A 23,786-nucleotide genomic window follows, 5' to 3' on the forward strand; every position below is an offset into this window, starting at 1 on the left:
TTACTTTCAGATCTTCAAACTGCACTGAATTATAGACTCTCGCTCACTGCTTCACTCAAAGGAACCTCACCAAGATGTCCTTTTAGGTTCTTCTTGGTTGTTTGAATGCTGTGTAAACTGGGGGTGGTTCTTCACTGTCCATGGGTTGAAGTTATGTAGAGGAACTTCAGGAAATAGAAGTTCAAAGTGTGTTCCTTCTTGCTCACTATGGAGAGGGAAAAAAACCCTAAAGATTTAAATGAAAGCCAGTCTTAATACCCAGTCATAGACAGACAAAGTATTTTATATGCAGATCTTTATGTATACAGTTACACATATAGATGAATGTACAAGAAATCTGGAGTGAATTTCATAGGAGATCTTAGGAACAAGGGGAAACAGCTGAGGGTTTATTGCTGCAGTTCAACTTTGCTGAGCATTGCAAATATGGGATGTTGAAAGAAGAGCTAATAAGAGGATAGCTGTTGGCATAAGAGGCTCACGTTTATCAGCAGTTTCAATTAGAATTAGGTGCTGCACTAACAAAAGCTACAGCAAATGTGAGGATCAAAGAAGTGACTTGATTTACAATTACCTCTGTGCCACTGATGTGTTTATCAAACAATTCAGATACAGTAACGAGTAAAAATACTAATGCAAAAGGAGAAGCCAGATCAAATCTGTCTCCCAAGTGTAGCATACAAATATTTAATGAGAGAGGAAAGAATTAATAAGGGGGGAAGAATGGAAAACTTGTGGAAGATGAAACCAGATGTCCTAATTTAGCATAATTTTAAAGATTCACAATGCAGGAGATGATTAGGTCTTCTAGAAGTTAGTCATAATCAGGTCTCTGGTCTTAAGCAGCCATCTAAGTGGAGGAAAAAAAAAGGGTGGTACTAGTAAGAGATATGGGAACAGCAGGCAATGCAATTCCGACACCTAATTCTATAAAGATCAGAGAAAGTTTGACAGGGAATAACTTAGAGAATTTGTGGCCATTTTGTTCAGAATGTGAAAGATCATTCATCCATCTCTATTGAAAATGTCATTAGAGTGTATGACATGCAGCAGAGAAATCTGAATGTCAGTGAAATAAAGCATGAGAGATTTTCCTGGTGAGGCATGAAGGCTGCCATCTGTAAGTCCCGGTTCTTTCATCTTCTTCCTTTACCTTTGGAAGAGAGGGAAGAAAAAACAAATTCCAGTGGAGTAGAAGATACTGGGTTATTTCAGAAGATGTTATAGGAACATTACACTCTTGATAATTACTTGGAAAAAATAATGACTTCTGCGGATCTTTCTGTACCATCTGTGTGAGTCTCTTATTTGTAGGAGACAAGGAGGTTTGTCAGGAGAGACTGATCTGCAACTCCGGTGTTTCAGAAAGCTTCCTGGCAGCTCCCCTTTGCTACAGAATGTGTGTTGTTATCTACATTTGTTACCTTGTTTGGATGGCACTTCATGCTGGCTTCCCTTCAGCGTGACTTCAGTGCCAAAATGCTTCCAAAAGAGACTTTCAGGTTGTGACAGGCTTGCCTGGCTTTCTTGGCCATGCATGTGATATGATGGTTTCCAACACAGATAAAAATGAATGCAGCAACTACACGCTGTTTGAGATGTTTACAGCAAGTTGTACTGGCTGCTGGAGAGGAAATGTGAATTTGAATGGGAGCAGATAAACCTTTGAGGATGCATAATTAGCAAATGGCATTCATCTGACCTCAAACAAGTCCTTCTGGTCTGGGGGGAAAAAATAGCGTTGAAAAATTTATGCGAGTTAAGCCTTATGAAATTTAGTAACCTAAAACTTTCTGAGACTGAAAGCTATTCAAATAGCTCACTCAACTTTGGTATGTAGTACCAGTCTAGAAACTGTAGGGTAACTGGCTAAGTCCAAGCTGTTTGTCTCAAAAAGGAGTGGTTGTGCTGGAGCTCCTTTGTCACCTTGCAACAGTCCTGTGAGGGTGTCCTGAATACAGAACATAACTAAAATGTCATTAGTCCCAACCAATAACAGCACACTGTCACAGTGAACACAGTATAAAATGCTTATCTAGGAAACTGTTTTCTGAGTATTAATTCCATCCGAATATTAGCACAGAAACCCATTTTTATATTTTTATGAGATTTTGCTTCTGCCAAGTTACTTGTGGTTATCTTGTATTCGTGGCAGGTTTTGATGAAACTGTTAAATATGGTTTCTCTTGTCTGTAAAAAGAAAGAATCAAGGTGTGAAGTTTGAACAGGCCAACAGTGCATTGGAGATTATGCCCCTTAGTCACATTTAGGTGCTCTTGGAATCCTTTAGCATCTGAAAAAGAAAAAATTATCAACTCTCATAAAATTATAAGGAAAGATAACAAACTTATCTTTTTTTTTTTTTATAAATGGAAAAAGAAATTTGTGTTCTCAAAATTCCTTCCAACTTGAAGTTTTAGTATTTTGTGATGCTAAGGGTACTTGATGTTGATTCATCAAGGCATGACTAAGCTCTGTTCTGTAATTTTTCTCCCCTTTCTTTCTGCCTGTTCAAGAATTTTTAGTCTGTTTACTTAAAACAGGTTATTTATTTTAAGATTTCTCAGCAGTGAATAGGAAAAAAAATGACTGTATTCCTACCCATGGCAGGGGGATTTAACTAGATGACTCCTAAGGTCCCTTCCAACATAAACCAGTCTATGATTCTGTGGTTCACATCAGCTGCAGTGTTAGATGCCTTTTGCTGTTTTCTGTCTAAGATTGAGATATTCACTCTGAGAATAAGGATATCTGAGAAATCTATAGGAATATTTGAGAAATCTATAGAAATGAGTTTTATAACAATACTTCTGATAAGGTTTATTGTTCGTCTTAGCTCCTGAGATACAAGAGAACACAGTGAGCCACGTGATCTTCTCAGCTTTGGTGCTCTACATAAGACAGCACAAGGAAGGAGGAAGAGAGACTAAGTAAGTGATGAATAAAATCAGTCTGAGACCAAGGGGAAAGCGATGTGTTAGAGTGGTAAAGGTCAAAATATAGGGATAGAAAAGCAGGGAGACAAGCTACAGGTGTTCTTTAAATTTTTTGTGTTCCTTTTCCTCTCTACTTCATCCTTCTTGCAACTTCATGTTACCTTTATTTTGAAATATTTTCTAGTTATTTCCCCCCCTAATCATTTTATTTTGCTGTTTGATAATCTGAAAGCAATAGGCTTCATTATATTTGCCAACCTGGAAGCAATGCTTTCTGTGAATTATGGAGATGATATTCTGAATATCATCATGGTTCTAGTTGAATAAAACAGTGTGCTATATCATAAGTAGCAAACAGTCAGAAAAGTTCTCATGTACAGGAACAGAGTTTCATAGTCAGCTTACCCTGGAACACACCTGGGAGAGAGACCAAGGACTGACATCTCTCCTGCCCCCATCAAATTCCTACTATTCATTCTTAACAAAGAAACTCAGCATCAGATCCTTTTCACTGAGACCTAAAAAAACCCAAACCTTTTTAAGGTGTGCCTTTGACATAGGCCTGGATAACCGTGGAGGAGATGTGTTCTTTACAATATCCTATAAGGAATAACCTCATAGCAGTAGTTGAAAAAATACACATCAATCAACATCAAGGTTATGTTGTAAGTGGCATAGATAGACACATAATGTATAACAGCATCTGTATGTAAAATCTCTCGAGTAAAAGAATCAAAATATTTCTGTGAAAAAAAATCACCATTGTTTCTTTTTATTGGCCTAGAAAGTTTATTTTTGTTTCCCTCTTTGAAATATGCTACCATATATGTTTTATTTTCCTCTGAAATATTCTTTACAGAGATGAAGTACTAACATGTTTGCTATTTTTTATAGTTCTCTGAATTCTAGAAGTCATCTGTGGTATTTTGATCTTTCAAAATTCTGCTGTTCAATTGATAGAATTTTTCCCTGTCGATTATTAAAATGTTGTTATAACCAGAATAATAGATGATATAATAATTTTTGACATGGTTAAAAGTTAAAAAGATGTTGATATTTGGCCTCAAAATATCTACAGGAATCACATCGCAGTATCTAATTCATGCAATACAGGTTTATAATATAACTGGAAAATAAAGTAATTCTTGGGGTTTTTTGAGTTTGAAGAGCCAGCTGCAAAGAGAAGTGAAGGGAGTACTTTGAAGAATAAGAGCAGGATCTCTTATGTCAGTTTTCTTACATGGTACTATTTGTTGCTGCAGAAATGAGGTAAGACGACAGCTGTTTATGCAAATAAAATGTCTCACAAATCCACATGAGAAGGTGTGCACAGCACTTATAAGAAAGAAATGTTCCCTCATGCCCATACTGCGTCTGTTCCCTGAATAAATCCCACACCAGCCTGAATTCCTGTCTGCCAACTTGTGTTAATGAATATGGAACTTGCTGAAGAGCCAAAGCATAATGGAAAAAAAAAAAAGGCATAAACATTGCTTTTAGTTTGGAATGAATGCATGACTAATCCAAATTAGACATACAGCACTGCCCATTTCAAAGGGCAGGCTCTCTGGCTGGCTTTGCTTGTTCACTTGTTCTAAAGAGAAAAACAAAAATACACTGGAAACTTGGTTGAATGTAATGGCAAGAGGAAGAGAAAAGGGTAGAATTGGAATATTAAAACTGAGGGGGGGAAAAAAAGCCTAGTGCAGAAGTGCAGTTATGTATGTTGTTTTGATGTCTCAATGAAATACTTTGTTTTCTAAGAAAGTTAATATTTCTTCTGGCAGAACAATAAGTGTGACATATAGCATCAGGAATTTGGTGGGCTTTGTTTCTTCAAGAACTGACCACAATGTCTAACCACTTCATTTGTGAGGGATACAGTGCATCCCTTTCCGTCTACCAAATTTCAAGTAGAGTTAAACACAAATGGTTAAATAATAAGTGGAATTTCTTCTAACTGGCTTCCATATGTCTGTGAGAGACAGGGCCAAAATGTTTGGAGAGCTTATGACGGTAGTGCATATGAAAATTTCTAAGTGCTACCATGGGTTGTCGTGCCTATGAAGTTCCCTGATTTATGTAAGACAAAGACTAATTTGCTGGACTTGGGTAGGTCTTCTGGATCTTCATAATTTTTTTTAAGTGCTGTATTTCACCATGTTGGCTTCCAGACACAAAAGAAATAGAAGGGAAGAGGAACTGTTGTTCCTTTGACTTTGAGTGAATCTTAATTTTCATTTGCGTGTGGAAATCACAGGGCTGAATATTAGCCCTTGGATTCTGGAGTTGGTCAGTAGCATTGAAGATTACTTTTATGGTGCTTTAACAGTGTCTGTTTTCTCTATTTTAAAAAAATAGCTGAGGAATCTGATGCTATTTCAGCATTCTTATTAACTTGTTGGTAAGCTAAACCATATGGCAAATGAGACAGCAATTTAGAAATAAAAAGTTTATATGTAAAATTTCATCGTTACTTGGTATTATTAAATACACAGAGTTAGCTGGTGGTACCTCTTGTGAACTCTTTCATCTGAATTTCTTATAGGTAGGAATCTATAAAAGAATATAACTAATCTTACATAGAATTGCAACTTTCTATAACTTTTCCCTTGTTCTTCCCTATTTCCTAACGGTGGCTTAAAAAAAAAAAAAGGCAACAAAAATCCAACTTGACAGACAAGTGCACATATGGGGAGAAAATAACGTTGAGCTCTAAGTGCAAGACTTTCTCTGGACACTCAAATGTGTGTTATTTCATTGCTTAGGAAAGTAAACTAATCCCTCCTAGAAATTCTATTATGTGGAACCGTATCGCTACCGATACAAGTCAACAGCAATTTTGTAGCTGTGGAAACCAATCGTATTTATTTCTGTCACCTCCAGTGTGTTCCAGCTGACTGATGACAGCAGCAGTCAGTCCTTTGCGTGGACCAGCTGCTATAATAAGAGAGAAAGATAAACCTCTGAAACCTATTGACAAAATATTTGCAACAAGAAGATGATAAAAGTCAGGAATTTGGGTTTCATTTCAGCTTGCTTGGGGAATGTGTTCTAGTGACCTGTGCACTACCTCTTTCTTCCGTAGAAACAACTGTTTCTGAACATCACAGTTATAATTCTTCCTTCCCACTGCAGTAGAATGAGGGGAAAAGCACATGTAAAGAATAATAGAGATGGCTTTCTTGTTAGTTCCAGCCTGGTCTTACAGCAGTGACAGCATCAGTCTCTTAATTTGAGGTATAATCCTACTGAGATCCTACGGATCTGAGGTGGAACAGATACAAATCTGACAGGCTTTACAGTGACTTGTTTTTTCTACTGAACTCATTAAATGAAATCTCCTTAGCATGTGAGAATTGAATTTATTCTTCAGTCTTCTTTTCCTCAACTGCAGTGAACAAATCTGTGCTGCATTTAGGAGGCGACCTAATCTTAATATTACAGGAAATTATGGTAAAACATTCACAAGCTTATTAAAACTAGAACAGATATCAAAAATCTAGAATTTTAATGCTGTGACTTTTGGAAGGCAGTCCAGACTTGTATCCTGAAAGACAAGGGCTAAATAAACAAATGCAAAATATAAGACAGAAAAAAATGGGGGGGGGGGGGGAAAGCCCAAAACAAATCCTACTCCCTTAATTTCTACTGCAACTTTATTGGTAAAAGGAGATAATCATAAAATAAATCAATCCTATCTGACACCTGGCAAACTTCTATCCGTGCTTCAAAAGAAAATCTCATTAAAAAAACCCCAAACAAACAAAGTCATTTCATTAGTATACACATAAGGTTGTAAAAAGTCTACACCAGTTATCAGCTGAGGATAACCAAATATTAATGTTACCAAGGATCTGGGTTTCCTCCTTTCTCCTACTTTGAGATCAAGACCTGCTAGTCATGTAGTTGGGACAATGAGTATTGGCTGTTGATTCTGTATGAGGAAAATAAAGCTGGTCTGGAAAATCACAAAGTGTTTGTGAGGTGGTGAAAAGGCCCCCTAATGAGAATCCTTTGACATGTAAGCATTAACAAAATACTCATTCAGAAACAACAATAATTTGGGAGCAGAAGTTTACTCCGGTAGAAAAACTCCAACAAAAAATCCTGAAGAAAACTCCTTTTTTACAAATGTCACATCTCACATTAGGTGGTAACTTGTACCATGGTCTTACTTTGCACAACCAGACACGACACAACACAACCAGAAGTCTCACCTGGCTGAGTATGATAAGGGAACATGCAGATCAAGGTGCAAGTATCTTATTTTCTGACAGCTCGATCACTTTGATGACCTGGGCATCAAGAGGAAAGAGGAGGGCTCTTGCCTCTGTGGTCCCAATCCTGATGACTAAAGGTGGATTGCCTGGTAGGAGATGATGCTGCTTCATACCCATTAGAACCCTCCCTTTGCATCATCTGGGGTTTTTACAGCCCTGCTTGTGCCCCTGAGTGTGTTGGAGCTGTTCCAAGGGAGTGACCTTGAAATGAAATGCCTCAAGGAGGGCACCAGGTCCAGGTGTCCCTTATCACATGGAAGTGAGAGGGTGGCTTCCTTCAGCCACTGCAGGCTCCAGGGTTGTTGATCTATAGGCTTCGTTACAAGGACAGAGAGGGAGGGAGGGGTTTTTGTTGGGCTTTCTTCAGTTAGGAATAGCTTTGTGGCAATATTGGCTAACAGAAAGGCATTTTCCCCTCTTTTTTTCTCTAATCTCTCTAGTAGCAGTGCATAACTTTCAGTTCTCTCAGTTACACATTGAAGGGCTTGTGTACACCATTCTCAGAATCATGGATTAGTAATGAGATTCAATCCAGCCTTCATATTAATGATTTCCTGTGTTGGAACAGCTGCTACCATCCATAGAAAGCCCTATGGGTTTTTCCCTGAAGTTTTTGTATAAAGCCTCCTGCCTTCTCTTGGAAAAGAAAAAAGGCATAAAAGGTATGGTGACCACTGATATTTTAAGGCCTGCCCCGTACTTGTGACTGATTAAACCCTTAAAAGGTGTGGAATGTGACCCTACAATGGAAGAAGGATCAATGGAGAGGGACAGGGTGATGTGCCCATGAAGGTCAGGGAATAAGGCAAAGCAGCTGATTATCTGAACAGTGAGGAGACCAGAGGGTGGCCTTTGCTTCAGATAGATAAAGAGCTATCAATGTTTGAATGGATCATCTAGTGATGTCAACATCTCCCTGAGTCAGCCAGACCAGCATGGGGGCTGTAAATACTTCTCTCAGTCCAGCACAGAGTTTGAAAACAGGACAATTATTAGAGTAACTTGGAATAGAGCAGCAGCTTCGAGGTGACTTCACCCACCTATGCCTTCCTGGAGACTGGGGATGTTAAAGGTTACACCTTTCATGTATGGAATATCTGAAAGAAGCTGATGAGGGTGTATTGGACTCTGGGAGTACTAAAGGTGGATAATCGCTGAAGTGTCTCAGTAGACTAGATCCCTGAATTACCAGAGGGATTACCAGCTGATTCTTCCTTATGATGAATGTTGTGTCACCTGGGATTATAAAGTGCCTCAGCAATTTATCAAAGTTATGGAGGGGTTCTTTTCCTGTCTTGTGAGTGACCACAAACATCTGGTTTGTCACCTGGTTCTGGGTAGTGGCAGTTCTACAGCATGTTGCAGTGGAGGTCAGCAGCATTCTAGTCACCCACTGAGGTCTTCCTTTAACTTCAGCACTGCAAAGTGGGTATGGCAATAAGCAGTGGTTTGTTTTTTTAGTCTGTGGAAAAATGTAAGCTTGGTTGGAGGGGCCCAATTTGTGCTGCTACCTGGCAAAGCATGTGACCTCTCCTCTGAGAGTCACTAAGAGGTTTCTTGGCTTGGCTGGCCTCCTGTGTATAATCATCTCCATGACATCTCTATTGAAAAAAACCTGCTGAAAAGAACAAAATAAACAGGCAAGTCAGAGGACTGAGGATGGCAGTTTTTCTTTTTCCTTTTGAAAGCAGAATCTTTTCAAAAAAATAGTTCTTTCTAAATTCAATCTATTTAAACAGCTCACTTCAGACAGGAATGACAATGGTACTGAGTTAAGTATGTTGTTCTCTAAGAGGTGTATGGGAGATGAGGGCAGTAAGCCTGCTCTTTTATATAGCAGTCCTGAGGAATAGAATACTTTCAACCATTTAAGAGGAGAATTTAGCAGTTAGACACCCAGGTATCAGTTGCTAGATGATTCCAAGCACTGATTTGGAGTTACCCAGATGTTGATGTTGCTTGTAAACGTATTCAGTAATGAATCAAATTCCAAATAAGGATGTTTGAACCTATGCTGGGTATGGTATTCTCAGATTATTTGGTTAACTAGTCAGAACTAATTCTTAACACACTAGAGCTGATCTGTTGATTTCTGTGGTGATACTTCTCTTGTTTTCTTTAACAGCTTGCAATACTGCCCAGGACTGCTACATATATTTATATGTAGTGATTTAGTCACTGTATTGCAACTTCTTGCAGACTTTTATAAGGACATTCATGTTATAGACTGAACTAGACAGCTGTTGCTTTGACCAATTAGAGCATATGACTTTCTACAACACCTGTGGTAGATATTTCATTCACCTCTCTCCCCTATATTATATTTCTTTGATAGTTATGGAAGGATTTGCCCTTGGAATATTGGTTAGTGATGTATCTTGTACCTCAGCAGAAGTGCTTTAATGGGAATAAGCTTTTTAGCACAAAATCATTACTTTAAACCATTTTAGATCCTTTTGCTATCTACTGGAGCTGAAATCAATATGCCAGGCCATAGATACTGAAATTAAGTGCAAACTTGATTTGAGTATCATATTAGTTTCCAGAATAACACTTCAGAGCTATTTAGCCAATAAATTATTTTTAACTAAAGGTTTTCCACTGGTATTTTCATAATGTGCTTTCCATGTATTTTCATTACATTTATATATTGCTTTCACTCAGAGAAAATTCACATTTTGCAAGTATATAGCAAAAAATAAAGACCTGAAGCAAGATCTTTTTCTTAGATCTATTAAGGGCAACAATTAAAGTAGCATAAAATGAGCACATCATAAGAATGGAATATCATATGAGCTACTATGACTACTCATATGTTTGGTTCACTTGCATATTGTGTCAGGTAGGCACTGTATTAAGAATTTAGTTCTAAGCTTTTATGTGACATCTTCTTAAAGGGGAACTAATCCTTTATTTGGCACATCTTTGCACAATGTAATTGTGAAGAGAGATTTTTCAGTTCTCTTTTAGGTGCATATTTTCTCATTCTCTTTTTCTTAGCAGTAGTGCTCTTGCATTATTAAAAAGCAACATAATTATGTTAAGTAGAATCATAAACCACAATGAACAAGTTATCATCTTCCAAGATTTGATCCTGCTCAGTGAAATCGTGTAATAATTTTTTCTTGTCATTACTTAAGGCAACTTTGAATGGTGCCAATGGGAAAGGGTTCCAACAAAGCAGTTCTGTTCAGAAGTCAGGAAGATGAAGTTGAGGTAGACAAAGCATTAGAAGCACAGAGAGCCACCAGAACAAAGCCAGTGGGTGAAGATATCGAGCAAGATGAGACTTAGGAGGAATAATAACTTAGTGTATGCATGGATGAAGATAAATGAAAAATTCTCATGGGTATAGCATCTATAACCACTCTCCATAAATCACAGAATGTACAATTATGGTCATGCCAGAATGAATAGGCTAAATGGGTAACAAGTTGCTGCTTGCCAGGACTGAGGGTAGCACCTTGTCAGCAACTTGTATGAATCCAGACATTTTAATCATAAGTGAAAAGAATTTATTCTTAACTTCACTTGGTAAAAGATTGGAAACGGAATTCATCAGCTTCTGAAAAAAACTTTATTTCATACTTTAGGAATAATTTCCCTCCTCTTCTGTGCTAGATATCAGAACAGTGAGAGATGTGAATTGTTGTGAAGACAGCAATGTGTATGATGAGTGACAGATTTTTACCCATTTTAACACTGGACCTCCAAAATGATTTTATAAAGTGATATTTTGAGACCCGAGATCTTTACTCTGCCTCTGATTTCCCCCTCCCCTTTTTTTACATTAAACCAATATTCAGCTAATGTAGTTTCTAGAGCAAGAACTATACCCAGTAGAAGCTCACTGTGACATTCAAAGGCCAGAGCAGCTTTGAAGTGTGAGTGCTTTGTGCATCACAGTGTCCCATAGTAGCCGTCAGCTTATTGTGGAAAGCTGTGTGTCCTCTGCTGCAAATCAGTCCATCTGTATCCCTGTGAAAGTAAAGTTAAGGACTCAATTGCTGGTTGTTAAGTAGAGAGTTATATTAGAGGTCATAGTCAAGATTATGAGGTAGTGTATAAACTTGTAAAATTATGATGAAACTGCAAAGTTAACTAAATTTTTGACGAGTCTCAAATGTCTCTGTTTTGGAGGTTAGTCTTCCTATCTAACCAGCACACAGAGCTGCTCCTGCTTTATTCCAAACATCCTACAAATTTCTTGAATGACTGCATTTTTTCCTCTCCAGCCTGCTTGTGAAACAGGGGCAATATTTCTTTTTATCACGTATAAGAAAAGTTGAGTAAGTATTTTGTCTGAGAAAGCCTTCAGTCATTGTATTGCCTAGCATGGGAATCAATAATACTGTCTGGAGCTGCTGAACAGTACTATAATATTAATAAAATAGTGTATTTTTTTCTGGAAAGGTTCTTCTGTAAGTCAACTACTCGCTTTTTTTGTGCATGTCTCAAGCCAGAAATACTTTAATAGTATGCATGTTCTTTCTCTGAATAGCTTTTTTTTATCACCTTAATGTGTATTCAAACTTAAATGAAAATGTTTCATTTCGAAATCTTTCAACATTTGATGTTTTGACTGTGTTATGTGAGACACTGATTTGGAGTGGAAACTTTTTGTTCGAACTAATCACATTGTTCACTGCCTAACTTCAGTTTGAATAAAATAATTGGACGTTTAGTTTTAAGAAACAAACTTCAGCTGTGCTTTGTGTCTAGGTTAAAAATAATCAATGCACTTGGTTTTGTTTTCTTTTTCAAGAAAGGGCTAAAACAGTCTTAAACTTTAGTGTACTACTTTAGATCTACCACTACTATATATTTTAAGTGATTAATATGTTTTTCCCCAAAATTTTATTAGTATTACATCTATGATTTAAGGAAATTGCAAAAGAGATTATTTGCTTTGATTTGATTGTTTTCAGCTTTAGTAAAATGGCAAAAGATTAACTGAAAGTGACATTTTTAGAGCATGAATTTTTTTTTTTTTTGCTTTGATACCTGAACATAAAGTTAGTCTGAATTTCCTGAAGGTAATAATGGAAATTTTGACCAATAATGTTTGCTTATCAATACTTTTCATGGGCAGAGACAAAATGAGATAAACTCTCTTTGTAACTACTTTTTGGTTATTATTCACAGGTAGATTTTATGTTTAAGGGAAAAAAAAAAGGTAGATCCAGAAAATTTGATTTAAAAAATTGTACAGTTTTACAAATTCCTAGGAGGTTGACTCCATCCCAGCCCAGCTGCTGTCTTTTTTTTTCAGACCAAAAAAAACCTCTTGGAAGGAAGAGTTAGATTCTGTACACAGAATTATTAGCAGTAGGATCCAAAATCTTCAAAATCATGATGAGACATCTTTTATTTTATAATAACAATGAAAATTTACTTAACAATGACTTAGTATAGCCTTCTTCCACTCATGTTTGTATATTCTGTGTTTGGATTTTTAAAAGAATTTTATTTAACCTAGCAGATAGTTAAATGTTAGCCTATGTCTTTCATATGGCTTGTGCTTGCATTTCATAAATGCTTATTCCAGGACAAAGTTTACTGCCTTGGCTATTATTTTTTTTTTGTAAATAACTTCAGTCATTATCCATAGAGTAACCAAAATTATGTAGAGCAAGCATTTAAGTTCGCTTGAACAAGATTATTCATGAGTACATATTTCAGAACATGGTTTATAACATTTATTACTAGCAATTCAAGCCTGTCTGTGAAATCAACTTGTGATAAGCACTTTGTGTTAGGGAACTGATTTTAGAGGATATTCTCTCTTGCAGCGCATTGTGTGCATTTTTTTCAGTGTTTACTTTGCACCCAAGTGCTAATGGCAACATTCACTGTGTATTCAAGCTTCCCTTTCTCTGCTCCACTGGCACAGGGAATGGACTAGACTCCTGTATCCTGAGAGATAATAAAATTACATCTGAACTAAAATTATCCTTTCAAAGGACAACTTATACCTTCTTGCACTCACCCATCTAAGTCACCTGCATACTGATGAAAGTGCAGCTGTGGCATGGCAGAGTGTGGTGTGCCTGCCCAATCCTGCCTGCAAAGCTCCCTAAGAGGCAATGGGATGGGTCTCTTCCCGAGCTCACTGCTGTGTGGCTTCCTGGCTTTCCAACCACCTCTCTTCACACGGAGGAAATGTCAGCTGGTGCTGGCAGGAGAAGGAACTTTTACCTCTAATGTTTATTTTCTGCGTGTGGATTGCAGTTCTGTCACTCTTGCAGGCTTGGAAAAACCTCTTTTCACTTGTGCTTGTGGTCAGAACACCCCAAGTGATGCTTCTCAGCATAAGGCTGGTGCTGCTCATTTGTTTCTTCCGTTTGATTTCTGTTCATAGACCCAATTTGCTCAGTCTGGTCGAGCTGTGTCACAGCTTCCACCTGCCTCCTTGCCCCAGAGCACATCTGATCAGCTGTGCATCATGGCTGAAGGGATTTACAATGTCCAGCTGGAATTACTTGGAAACCTTGTGTAACTCTGTGATTATATGCGCAGATATACGTGGCTGTCACTTAAGTCTCTTGGGCAAACAAAGGAGAGATGGAGAACCCTAAGATGTAGTTCTATCTTTAGCTGATAAATTGTAACTTAATTATAATAGCGTGAACCTCAGGGGGAAAAAAATCCTGAATTTAATCAGAATATTTCGGGAGCTGAAGTTTTTTTCCTTGAGTTGGTGATATGCTGGGAGCTAAAACACTTCAGACAAATCACTTGACATAGAAATCAGTATAGTTAGTCACAGTTCACATTGAGCAAAATTTAGCTAGTTCTCAGACATCTAGTTGACTGAAAGTGAATTGTAAATTGTCCGTGCTCTCTGTGCATGGTTTTTCTGGCAAACAAGAACAAGCTTATTAAACAAACCCTGCCAACAGAAGCAAACTGGAAGAGCATCAGTAGGACTTCAGAAACTATGGCAGCATGTGCAATACAATCGTCACATTGAGTGTAGGACACAGTATGCTAATGATCTTTATGTGGGTGCCACTGTAGAAGTGTATAGGAGAGATGGTTATAGAAAAGTTTCTGAAGAGGTACTTTGATTCAAAAGAGACCAGGCTGGAATCTCCTGGAGGTTCAAAGAGAAGAGAAGAAACCCTGATGACGTTGAAAATTGGTAGGAAAGATTTTTATGCAAGTTATTGCAGGTCTATACATGGTTTATGCTGTTCTTTTTAAGAGAAAATATGTAAGTGTGACAAAACAAAAGTGTTTGGTGAGGATTAACCAAAGTTAATTAGCCTCAGGATTAGCCTGAGTTTGGTAATAGCAGGAAGACAGGCATCAAGCTGAAGGGGAAACTATTTTTCCCTCAAGAGAATTCAATCTGTGGTATATTTGCGCTGTTTGATTTCTGGTTTAGTCTCCTATGTGTTTATGTGGGTTTGATGTGACTTGGGCTCAAGATGGCACATTTGAATTATTAATTGATAAGATTTCTTAAGTCTTCAGACACTTAGCTGATGTAATAATAAGGATCCTTCCATTTGTTTTGGCACTGTCACATCATATACAAGCCACTGTAAGAGCCCTTCCCTTTCTTTAGGTAACGTTGGCTGCAGAAATCATGAAACTTCATAAGGTATGATCATGTACAAAATCTTTTTTATTATTATAAATATTACTTGGCACAAGCACAGCTTTTTTTCCTAGTGATATATTTGCAGCAATTACCTCTCACTAAATGGTTAATCATTTATGCTGTTACAAAACAACATACAGACAAAGTGTAGAGAAAGCGTCTGCGTATTCTATTCAAGCCAGTTACCTTTAATAGTGAAAGGATAGATTTTCACTAGCTAGATTTGAGTCTACTGTACACAGATTGAAGCTATCATTGATTTCAATGCCTTTTTGTCTTGGTAGCTTGCAGTAAATTCTGATCTTAAGTTACTAAGGTGTATTGCTGCAGAAGGATCCTCTGTGTGAGTAATAACGCCTCATTTTCTCCTGAGCGTGCTGTATACTTAAACACATGATTTATAAATAGTCTATAAAATGAGAAACATCTATTAATGTCTAAGTAATCATAGAAAGAATTTAATCATAAATGACTCCACTGAGCTGCTGATTTTCTTTTTCTTCACAGAAAGAATAAATCATTCCTTCAAATATAACTCTTCTACCAGTTGTTAATGCTAGCAATATCAGTTCTTTTTCAAAGCTAAAACTCTCACTTGGGCCTCTTCCAGAGCTCTGCTCCCTTTTCTGGATTTTGTAGAACTTTTTTCCTTTGCTTTCTTCTTATTTTACCTTTTTTTTCCTACAAAACTAGACAAAGCCCTTTTTTTTTGTTGTCACTTTAGTAAATGGCTTTTCTCCTTACAGAAATACTTGCACCCTTTCCACTTGTGAATCAGAATTTATTATTGCTACTATTATTTTTAGTAGGCAAAGCATAAAGTGTTCAGAATTACCATGCAAGTACATTTTGTGTGTGCACAGACATGAAAGTGCACAATTTGCAGACAAACACGAGTCAAATGACACAAAAAGATTGGAGAAAAAAAATGTTATGTTGATTTTTCTTTTTCACATGGCACTTTTATATTATCAAAAATAACTTTCTGATTTTCATTTCAAAGGTCCGGTGTATTGAAATAACATAAAAATACGAATTGAAATAAAATGTTTTCCTTTATTGAGTCAATAACATTTTATTGATCAAACCCATATTGTGTTTCTGAAAATATTGATTTAGCATTATGCTGAAATTCAGTGTTTGATAAGGATTGAAAATCTCTCTGTACTTTTAGTAGAACTAACCATGTAAAAGAGATGACTGGTTCCCAGTCAGCTCTTACTGAAGCAGCCTAAACCAACTCCAATCAATCTAGAACAGGCTCACTTAAAAGCCTTCCTCAGTTTTGTATGTGTACTTAAAGAGGCTTTAGGGATGGAAGTCTGAGTAAGTCTGTGTGCTCTCCTTCCTTTCCCTAGAAAATTAGGACTGCTCACCAAGAAAGGGTGAAGAATTTGTTTATAGAGGGGCAAGTGTGCAGTATATATGAGTATGTCTGAATTCACAGCACACTGGTAACTCCACAGTAATTATCCACGTGGAGAATCTTGTTACTTATTATAATTTTGACTGTTGCTTATACAAAGCATACACTGTCCTTCGCCATCCTTCCCAGGCAGGCAAGCCCTTGAAATCATTCACCACGAGAGAGGTCACCAGAAAGTAAGAGGAAGTCATGACCTTGGAGCCCCCAAGAGGTCAAAAAAATAAACATCTTGGTGGATGTAATCTCTGGAACCTAATTCAGTGAAGCTGTATTATGGACATTACTCAAGAAATATAGATTTGGAGGAAATCACCCCTTTGACTGTATTTAGCTCCAGGAATCTTTAGGGAGATTATTTGCTCAATGGCTGAAACTCCCTTTGTTGTGTCTAATCGAAGTATAATCATTCAATAATATGCAGTTAACCCTTCAGTTGCCCAGACATCTGGGGACAAATCTTGTGAGGGCTCTGTGTGTATATATACATGTTTCTGTGTGTACAAACACTGTAGAATGTTGTGCATGTGAAACAGTATTCTTAAGTAGCTTATATTTATTGTTGCAATATTTGTGCTCACCAAAACTATGGCTGCAGTCAAGAAGTTCATACTCTAAGAAAATGCATATGAGCACTTATCAGTAGAAACCAATATTGAGAAGAGAGTTTTGGCACAGGCCAGTTAGACTTTGCCCATCTGTTGTGGTGATGGAGATTAGTGTAAATCTTAGTTTGGTTTTTTTTGTGAAAAAGCTTTCACTCTTAGGATGTAGCTTTTAATCATTGCATGTGGGAGTTGGTTTTGTATATTAATTTTTGTGTGCAGGTACAGAAAATAGTCACCTGATGTACAACTACCAAAAGAAATTTTAAACTCTACACGCTTCCAAGTGGAAGGAGTTTTGCCTTATGCTATCAAATTCTTTTTATATAGCACCAGGAATCCTGTTTTAAGCACTGGTGTTTCACTTCGAAGAAGCCTTGGAAAACCGAACCTTCTCAGTTTTTTACTTTCTGGATTTCTCATTGCCAGGAAAGGCTGAGGCACACACTTGTGACAGTCGGCAGCAGCATTTGTCGGCTTTGCCCATCGCACACCTCTCTCCAGCTTGGATCTCGAACGGCCACTTAAGGGGCCTCCTATGCAAACATAGGAACATAAAATCAATAAGATGAACATTTCAAACAAATAGCTTACCTTTATTTTTGATTCAACCATCCATTATGAAGGTGCATTATGCTGCAGCTCCCGTGGAGACGAGCGCTGCAGGAGCGGCGAGCGGAGCAGGGCTGGCTGCCGTCCTGATCAGATCACCAGCCGAGAAGCAGTGATTTAAACCAAATTGGCTGGCCAGTGGCTGCTGATCCACTATTTTATTGTTGTTTTTTTAAAGCCACCGAAGCATGGTGAAGTGGTCAGAGCATGGCTCTGGAAACCAAGTATTCTGGGTTTTGTTTCTGCTGCAGAAATGTCAAATTTGTGACCTAAGTTTCCCTTATCTGAAAAAATGGATTTCTCACCACTGCAAGGTGGCAAAGTGCTATTTGGAGCACAGTTTTAGCTAGATTTCTTTTTTTTTATTTACCAAAGTGAATAATTTCTCTGGGATCTTCCAGGTGATTGTAGGTGTGTGCTCTTCTCTGCTCTTTCTTATGCACACATTATCTCTGTTTGAAAAAACTGAACTCACGCTCAAGGGGAAAAGTGGGGTAAAGTCCCTGTAAATACATGTACTTATTTATTACAACTAATAAGAAAACATCCTGTTGCTTTCACATGTACACATGCACTGCTTCACAGCAAAACTGGAGTTTACTTGACCTGTTGTAACATACCTGTTTTATCAGTTTAATTTCTTGATCTGGAAATCGTTTAGAGATGGAGGTTGTTCGTTCTCTTAAAGATGCCCTGGGTAGATGGTAGGATTAATCTTTAACTAGATGGTTGCAAAATTATTGGCAGTATGTTTATGAAATACTATTATTTAAGTAATTATAATTTTTATCCAATTAATTATCCAATAATTTTATTTTTTTTAAAAATTCGATGCCTATGTAAAAAAATTCCCCTTTAACAGCATCCAGAGTCTGATAACAGTCTTTTGTATTAGCTTTATATTGTATTAGTTCTTTAAAATGTGAAATTTCCTTCTGAAGTTTATGATTATTAATTTATACAAATGTAGCAATTTTTACATTTGAAACTATGTTAGAAGGCAAGAATAGGATTGATGTTATCTGCTTTCTTTCCTGAGGTGTACACCTTACTTTTCTGTAAAGGCAGCATAACCAGAAATGCTTTTTGGAAAAGGTACATTTGCCCTCTGTTTTTTAAAAAAAACAATATTTGGGCAAGATTTACCTTTTAGGTTCTATATCTATAGGCCATATTTGATCCTCATGGATGTATGCTCACAGTCTGAGCAAATTCTCAATTATCAGAGGGCTGTATTAAAAAAATAATAAGTAAATCTTTACTTCAAGCTCTAAGCCTGAAAAGTTTAGTTTTTACCAACAGCTTCTATTAATAGATTCCAAGTTGGTTCAGAACTCTATTTACACATATAGTCATTTTTATATAAATTATGACACTTAAGAAATTGCATTTTGTTGAACTCCTGGGCACTGACTACTTCTTAATCCTTTTTTTTTTTTTTGGCTAGTTTAAGGTAATAGAAAATATAACTAAAATGCAAAAAACTCTTGGGATCTCCAGGTGAATGTTTTCTAACCTGAGGGAACAATGAACTTCAAAGCTGAAATAGCCCCTTCTTCCACTCTTGAACCCAAAACATTAGGTGCCACCTCTTTTTTTTCCTTCTATAAAGGTTTCCTGTACTATTTCTGTCAAAGATCAGATGCAGGTGCTTTGTCTTAAAGGTTTGTCATACATTTAATAGGCCTCAGACTTTGTACTTATCCTTGGCTTTTGTGACTCCTGCATCAATGTGCTTCCAGCTCAGGAGCTTGAAAATTTAAGGAGGCCCCAAATGTCATTATGTCAAGTGTGTTTCATCCTGACTAATACATTTTTAAAATTAGAGAACAAATCAGTTGCTAATGTTAATTAGGATCTCAGGTGCCATGCAACACATGATTTTTGTTGCAAGACTTAAAATGAATCTGCCAAAAATGGAGGTGGGGGAGAAATAAAATCTCTCTTCAGTAACTGTTGGTTTAAATCTTCTGACTGCCCTGCAGTAATGTGTTGTAGCACCTTCCTTGCTTTAATAACTATATGTCAAGATCTGAAATAGAGGATCTGTTTTGGGACTGGGATGATGTTAACATAGGCAGAGTAAGGGAAGAGGGTTGGAGAGATATTTCTGCAAGCCTGTTAGTACTACAATCCTATTACTGAAAAAAAAAGAAAAGAAATGAGAAAAAACCCCACAATTTCCCAACAGCAGGTGCACAGAATAAACTAGCCAGGAGCAGGAATAGTTTTTGCAGTCATATATCATTGTAACCAATGCTTCACCTCTCTAAATCTCCAAGTATAAACCTTTCCAAGCAAGCATGTGTGTGTAAAAATGCTCACACAAACAGTAAAAAAATATATAAATTATCCTTAAAATTACTGCAAAATTTTGTTATTGTGAATCCTGTGGTATAACAGGAAGATTTTGAACTCCAATCACCTTACAAAGCAGAGTACTTTTATTAGAACCAAACTCCTCTAAAAGGGAAGGATAACCTGTTGTTGGGTGAAGAGTCTCAGAGCAATGTAGGTGATTTTAATGGATGAATCATTTTAAATGTAGCCTTCACCATCTGCTCTACCCTCTTCACAATTGGTAAAGAACATAATACACAACTGTATCATGAAATGAAAGATGAAGGTGTTTTCAATGGGTTTATGTCCTTTAATGAATAAAGTTTGAATGAGTTATGTTTTTTTTTCTTAAAAATTGTGGGAGGACTGAAGGACTGCTATACACTGCTGCTTTTTTAAGTCTTAAGGCAAACAAAAGTTCTGAGTCATATTTGTGGGGTAAATTCAGGCCTGTTGACAAAATAAGGTTGTTCTGTACAGGAAAACAAAAAAAAAGTAGTACAACAAAAGAACCCTCCTATAGAATTGACTGAAGAATTCAAGTTATGTGTCTAGAACAGTAGAGATGAGGAGGAAAACTGTGGTCTGTGAGAACCAAGGTCTGCTCATGAGCATTCTACCAATGCTCGGTGTCTGTCTGTTGGCTCCGGTACAGACTGTCCGTGGGACTTGATGGGAGGGGAAGGGTAATTCCTGCGAAATGTCAGCTCTGCCTTGGTCTGATGGGCTTTTGGTTTGTGGTTTTTTTAACTCTCAGAGCTCGAGTGAAGTCAGGTCCAGATCAGTCAAGTCTGATGCATGTCCTGGGAAGTCCAGGTCTCTCTCTGTCAGGGCCAGGTCTAGGTCTGTCACTGTGTCCGGGTAAAACAGGTCAAGTGAAGTCAGATTCAGCTTCAGGACTCCAAGCCATGCCATCATTCCTCATGGCCAGCTGCTTGGGGAAGAGAAGATAAGCCAATAAACAACCTGCAGGCTGAGATAAGGCAATTTACTGAAATAAAAGCTAAAGTTTATGCATGCACAAGCAAAGAGAAAAGGAAGGTATTATTGGCCACCTCCCATCAGCAGGCACTGCCCAGCCACTTCCTGGAAAGCAGGGCTGCAAAAGAGAAATATTGTATGTAACAAATACCCTCCCTTCCTCCTCCTTTTCCTCATTGTTGTGTCTAAGCTGATGTCTTAGGGTGTGGGATAGCCCTTTGGTCAGCTTGGGTCAGCTGTCATGTCATCTTTTCTCGGTTACAAGGATCAATGCAGTTGCTTCAATCCCCTGGATCACCTGGAGCTTGTGGATGGCACTGTCTTCATCATTTTACTGGAGATTATGCTGCAAGTTCTTAACAGATCATGAACAGAGATGTAAATCAGGCATTCCTCACCCAGGGAAAACTCTAAGGGCCGTGCCCAGAGTGGCATCAACGTGTTTGGCAATCAAGTTTGACAGTTTGTGTTTAAGCTTTCAGGGTAAATGTGTGCTGGGAATGTAAATATGAAAAGTAAAGAAATTCACTTTCGAAGGGGGGGAAAAAAAGAATGCATTTGTTTGGGAACCTGACTCTTTGTGTGCACATGAGCTCAGGGAATCACAAATATTTCTGTAACGAGCTGACTTTCTTGCTTGTGAAAGCACTGAAGAATTGAGTTCTAGGAACATAAGACTGTTGTTTCCACAAAGCTTGAAAGATGTGAAAGGATTAGGTTGAAGTCCAGCACAGTGTGATTGTTTAATCTGAAAAGAAAACAAAGTATGGAAACAGGAGATACAACCTGTATAATTCCAGCTGCTTTCCTCTGCTTTAATGTAGACTTGAGTTTTGGACAGAAGCTCGACTACCAGATATATACATTTAAAAAGCATTTTATGTGCTTCAAAGCAACTACTATAGGGTGGGTTGTTTTATTTGTTGTTTTGGTTTTGGTTTTTTTTATAGTCTCCTTTTAAGAATTACATACTGTGTTTGGTCAATGTGTTGGCCATAAAAAAACTCCAATGCTTTTTAAAAAATATAGGTGACCAGAGAAAGGTAATGGAGCTGGTGAAGGGTCTGGAACAGGTGAGAGAGCAGCAGGTATTTAGCCTGGAGAGAAGGAGGCTCAGTGAGGACCTTAATGCTCTCTACAACTACCTGAAAGGAGGTTCTGACCAGGTGGGGGTTGGCTTCTTTCCAGCCTAAATGATTCTATGATTTTCGTGATGTGAGAAACCTTTCTTAAGAGTTGATTCATTCTCCCAGATAAGACTTTTAAATAATTGTGTATAATAATTTAAATAAGTGTGTATTAGCTCAGTAATTTGGCTATTCTGTACATAAAAGTGCTGGCTGTTTGTGAAGTGTGGCCTGTAAAGAGAAATTTAAGCTGTCTTGGACAAAAGGTTAACCAAAAAAAAAAAAAGTTTAGAGTTCCCTTGGAAAAAATGGGTTCCTCTTGTGCCTTGAGTTGCAGGAAGTTGTGCATGGAAAGGAAAACAGCCTGGAGATGAGGCTGGCAGTAGTATGCTGATTATTTCTTTATTGAGGACAACCTCAAAAACTGTGTTTCCAACAGATAGAAATTATCTTGCTCGTGGCAGTCTGAATTTGGCCCACAGTTTGGTTTAAGTTTGTTCCCCTCTTATTAAGTCCCTTAATAGAGCCACCACGCACAGGCAATTTCCAAAAACTGTACGATTAATACTGACTCGAGTGGGGAAAGGAGTTCAAAGTGCCATAAAAACATAGTGATGGCTATTAAAGGACCACCTGGAAAAGGAAGGAAGAAAAGCACCCACTCTAGACTTATTAAACATATTGATGTAGATCCTCAAATGTGTCTTTAGTCAGTTTTATGAAATGCACTCATAGTAAAATCACAGGATTATTTCATCTGACTTGATAAGGCAATACAAGCATAGTGCATGTATTTACTTCTTGGAAGTGGTGTATCTGTATTTGAATTGATTTAGTTCAGTTGTCTCCTTAATTATCTTTAGGGGTTTTTTTTAAGTTCTGATCTATTTTTCCCTCATATCTAAAAGTATGCAAATAAGCAATCAAAAACTGAGCATCAATAGAATCTTCTATGAACTACATTAACAAAAACTTGTCACAGATCTGACTCCACAGTAATTTTCTACCCCTTTGGTGGAAATAGCACCATGGGTGGATTTATGGGGTACCAGTAAAAGCCTTTAATTTAAGAACATCCCCAGAGACAGTCTTTTATATACTCTCAGAAGTAAATAAATCACTGACAAATCTACCAGGAGAGTTTGTTTAGTAATTTGATTTGTTAACCAAGCCAATTTAACAGTTTACAGACTTGTTCATTCTAACTTGTTAGAGATGTTCTCTTTGTTCAAAACACAACTAAATATATATATATGTGTGCCACTAAATGATAACTAAGGATATCATCATTTACACATTTCTCCCATTCCCCCATGCTTAATGTAATATGCTAGAAATGGTGATGGTGTGCTACAGCATCTTCCTAGAGCATTTTGTTTTGGATATGGTTATTAAAGAACATCTCAAGGACTATGACAGTCCTAGAAACATATCTTTATTTCCAGCCAAGAAAAGCTTATTCTCTAATGGTTAAATTATCATTGTTTCCTTCTTACTCCGAAATTTCTCTCTATGCTTTCTGGTTTATAGAACAAACAGGTTAGTGTTACTGTTTGCAGATGGACACATATCATCACATATACATCTCTATCATGTAGCCTTTTTCCCTCTTAATAAATCGGCCCAATTTAATGAAAATCACCTCTCTGCAGCTAAGCTGGCAGAGGAAAATCTTACCCTCTGCTTTTTCTGAAAGGAGGCAACCTGCCTTTTTAAATGTGGCATTAGCAGTCACATCCATCAACAGAATGTTTCTGTTTGAGATTTTATTAACCAAGAAGGAGGGAAAAGTTCTCTCAGTTAATGACAGACTGAAACTCCAGCCGTTAGATGTTACTGAACTAGGGTAAAGGTTAGGAGAATTCTGAGC

At 37.4% G+C, this 23,786-nt stretch overlaps 1 long non-coding RNA gene across 1 annotated transcript; it reads right to left on the reverse strand.

Annotated features, from left to right (window-relative positions):
- Window positions 1-275: 275 nt before the first annotated feature.
- On the reverse strand, window positions 276-13,608 carry LOC116782654. The gene is made up of 3 exons (XR_004355300.1): window positions 13,222-13,608; window positions 11,056-11,197; window positions 276-2,293 (listed from the first exon to the last, which is right to left on the reverse strand). It is a non-coding gene; the product is annotated as an uncharacterized LOC116782654 (long non-coding RNA).
- Between the last annotated feature and the right edge of the window lie 10,178 nt (window positions 13,609-23,786).

The sequence above is a fragment of the Chiroxiphia lanceolata genome, chromosome 2, assembly GCF_009829145.1.
Source record: "Chiroxiphia lanceolata isolate bChiLan1 chromosome 2, bChiLan1.pri, whole genome shotgun sequence".
Taxonomy (NCBI): Eukaryota; Metazoa; Chordata; class Aves; order Passeriformes; family Pipridae; genus Chiroxiphia; species Chiroxiphia lanceolata.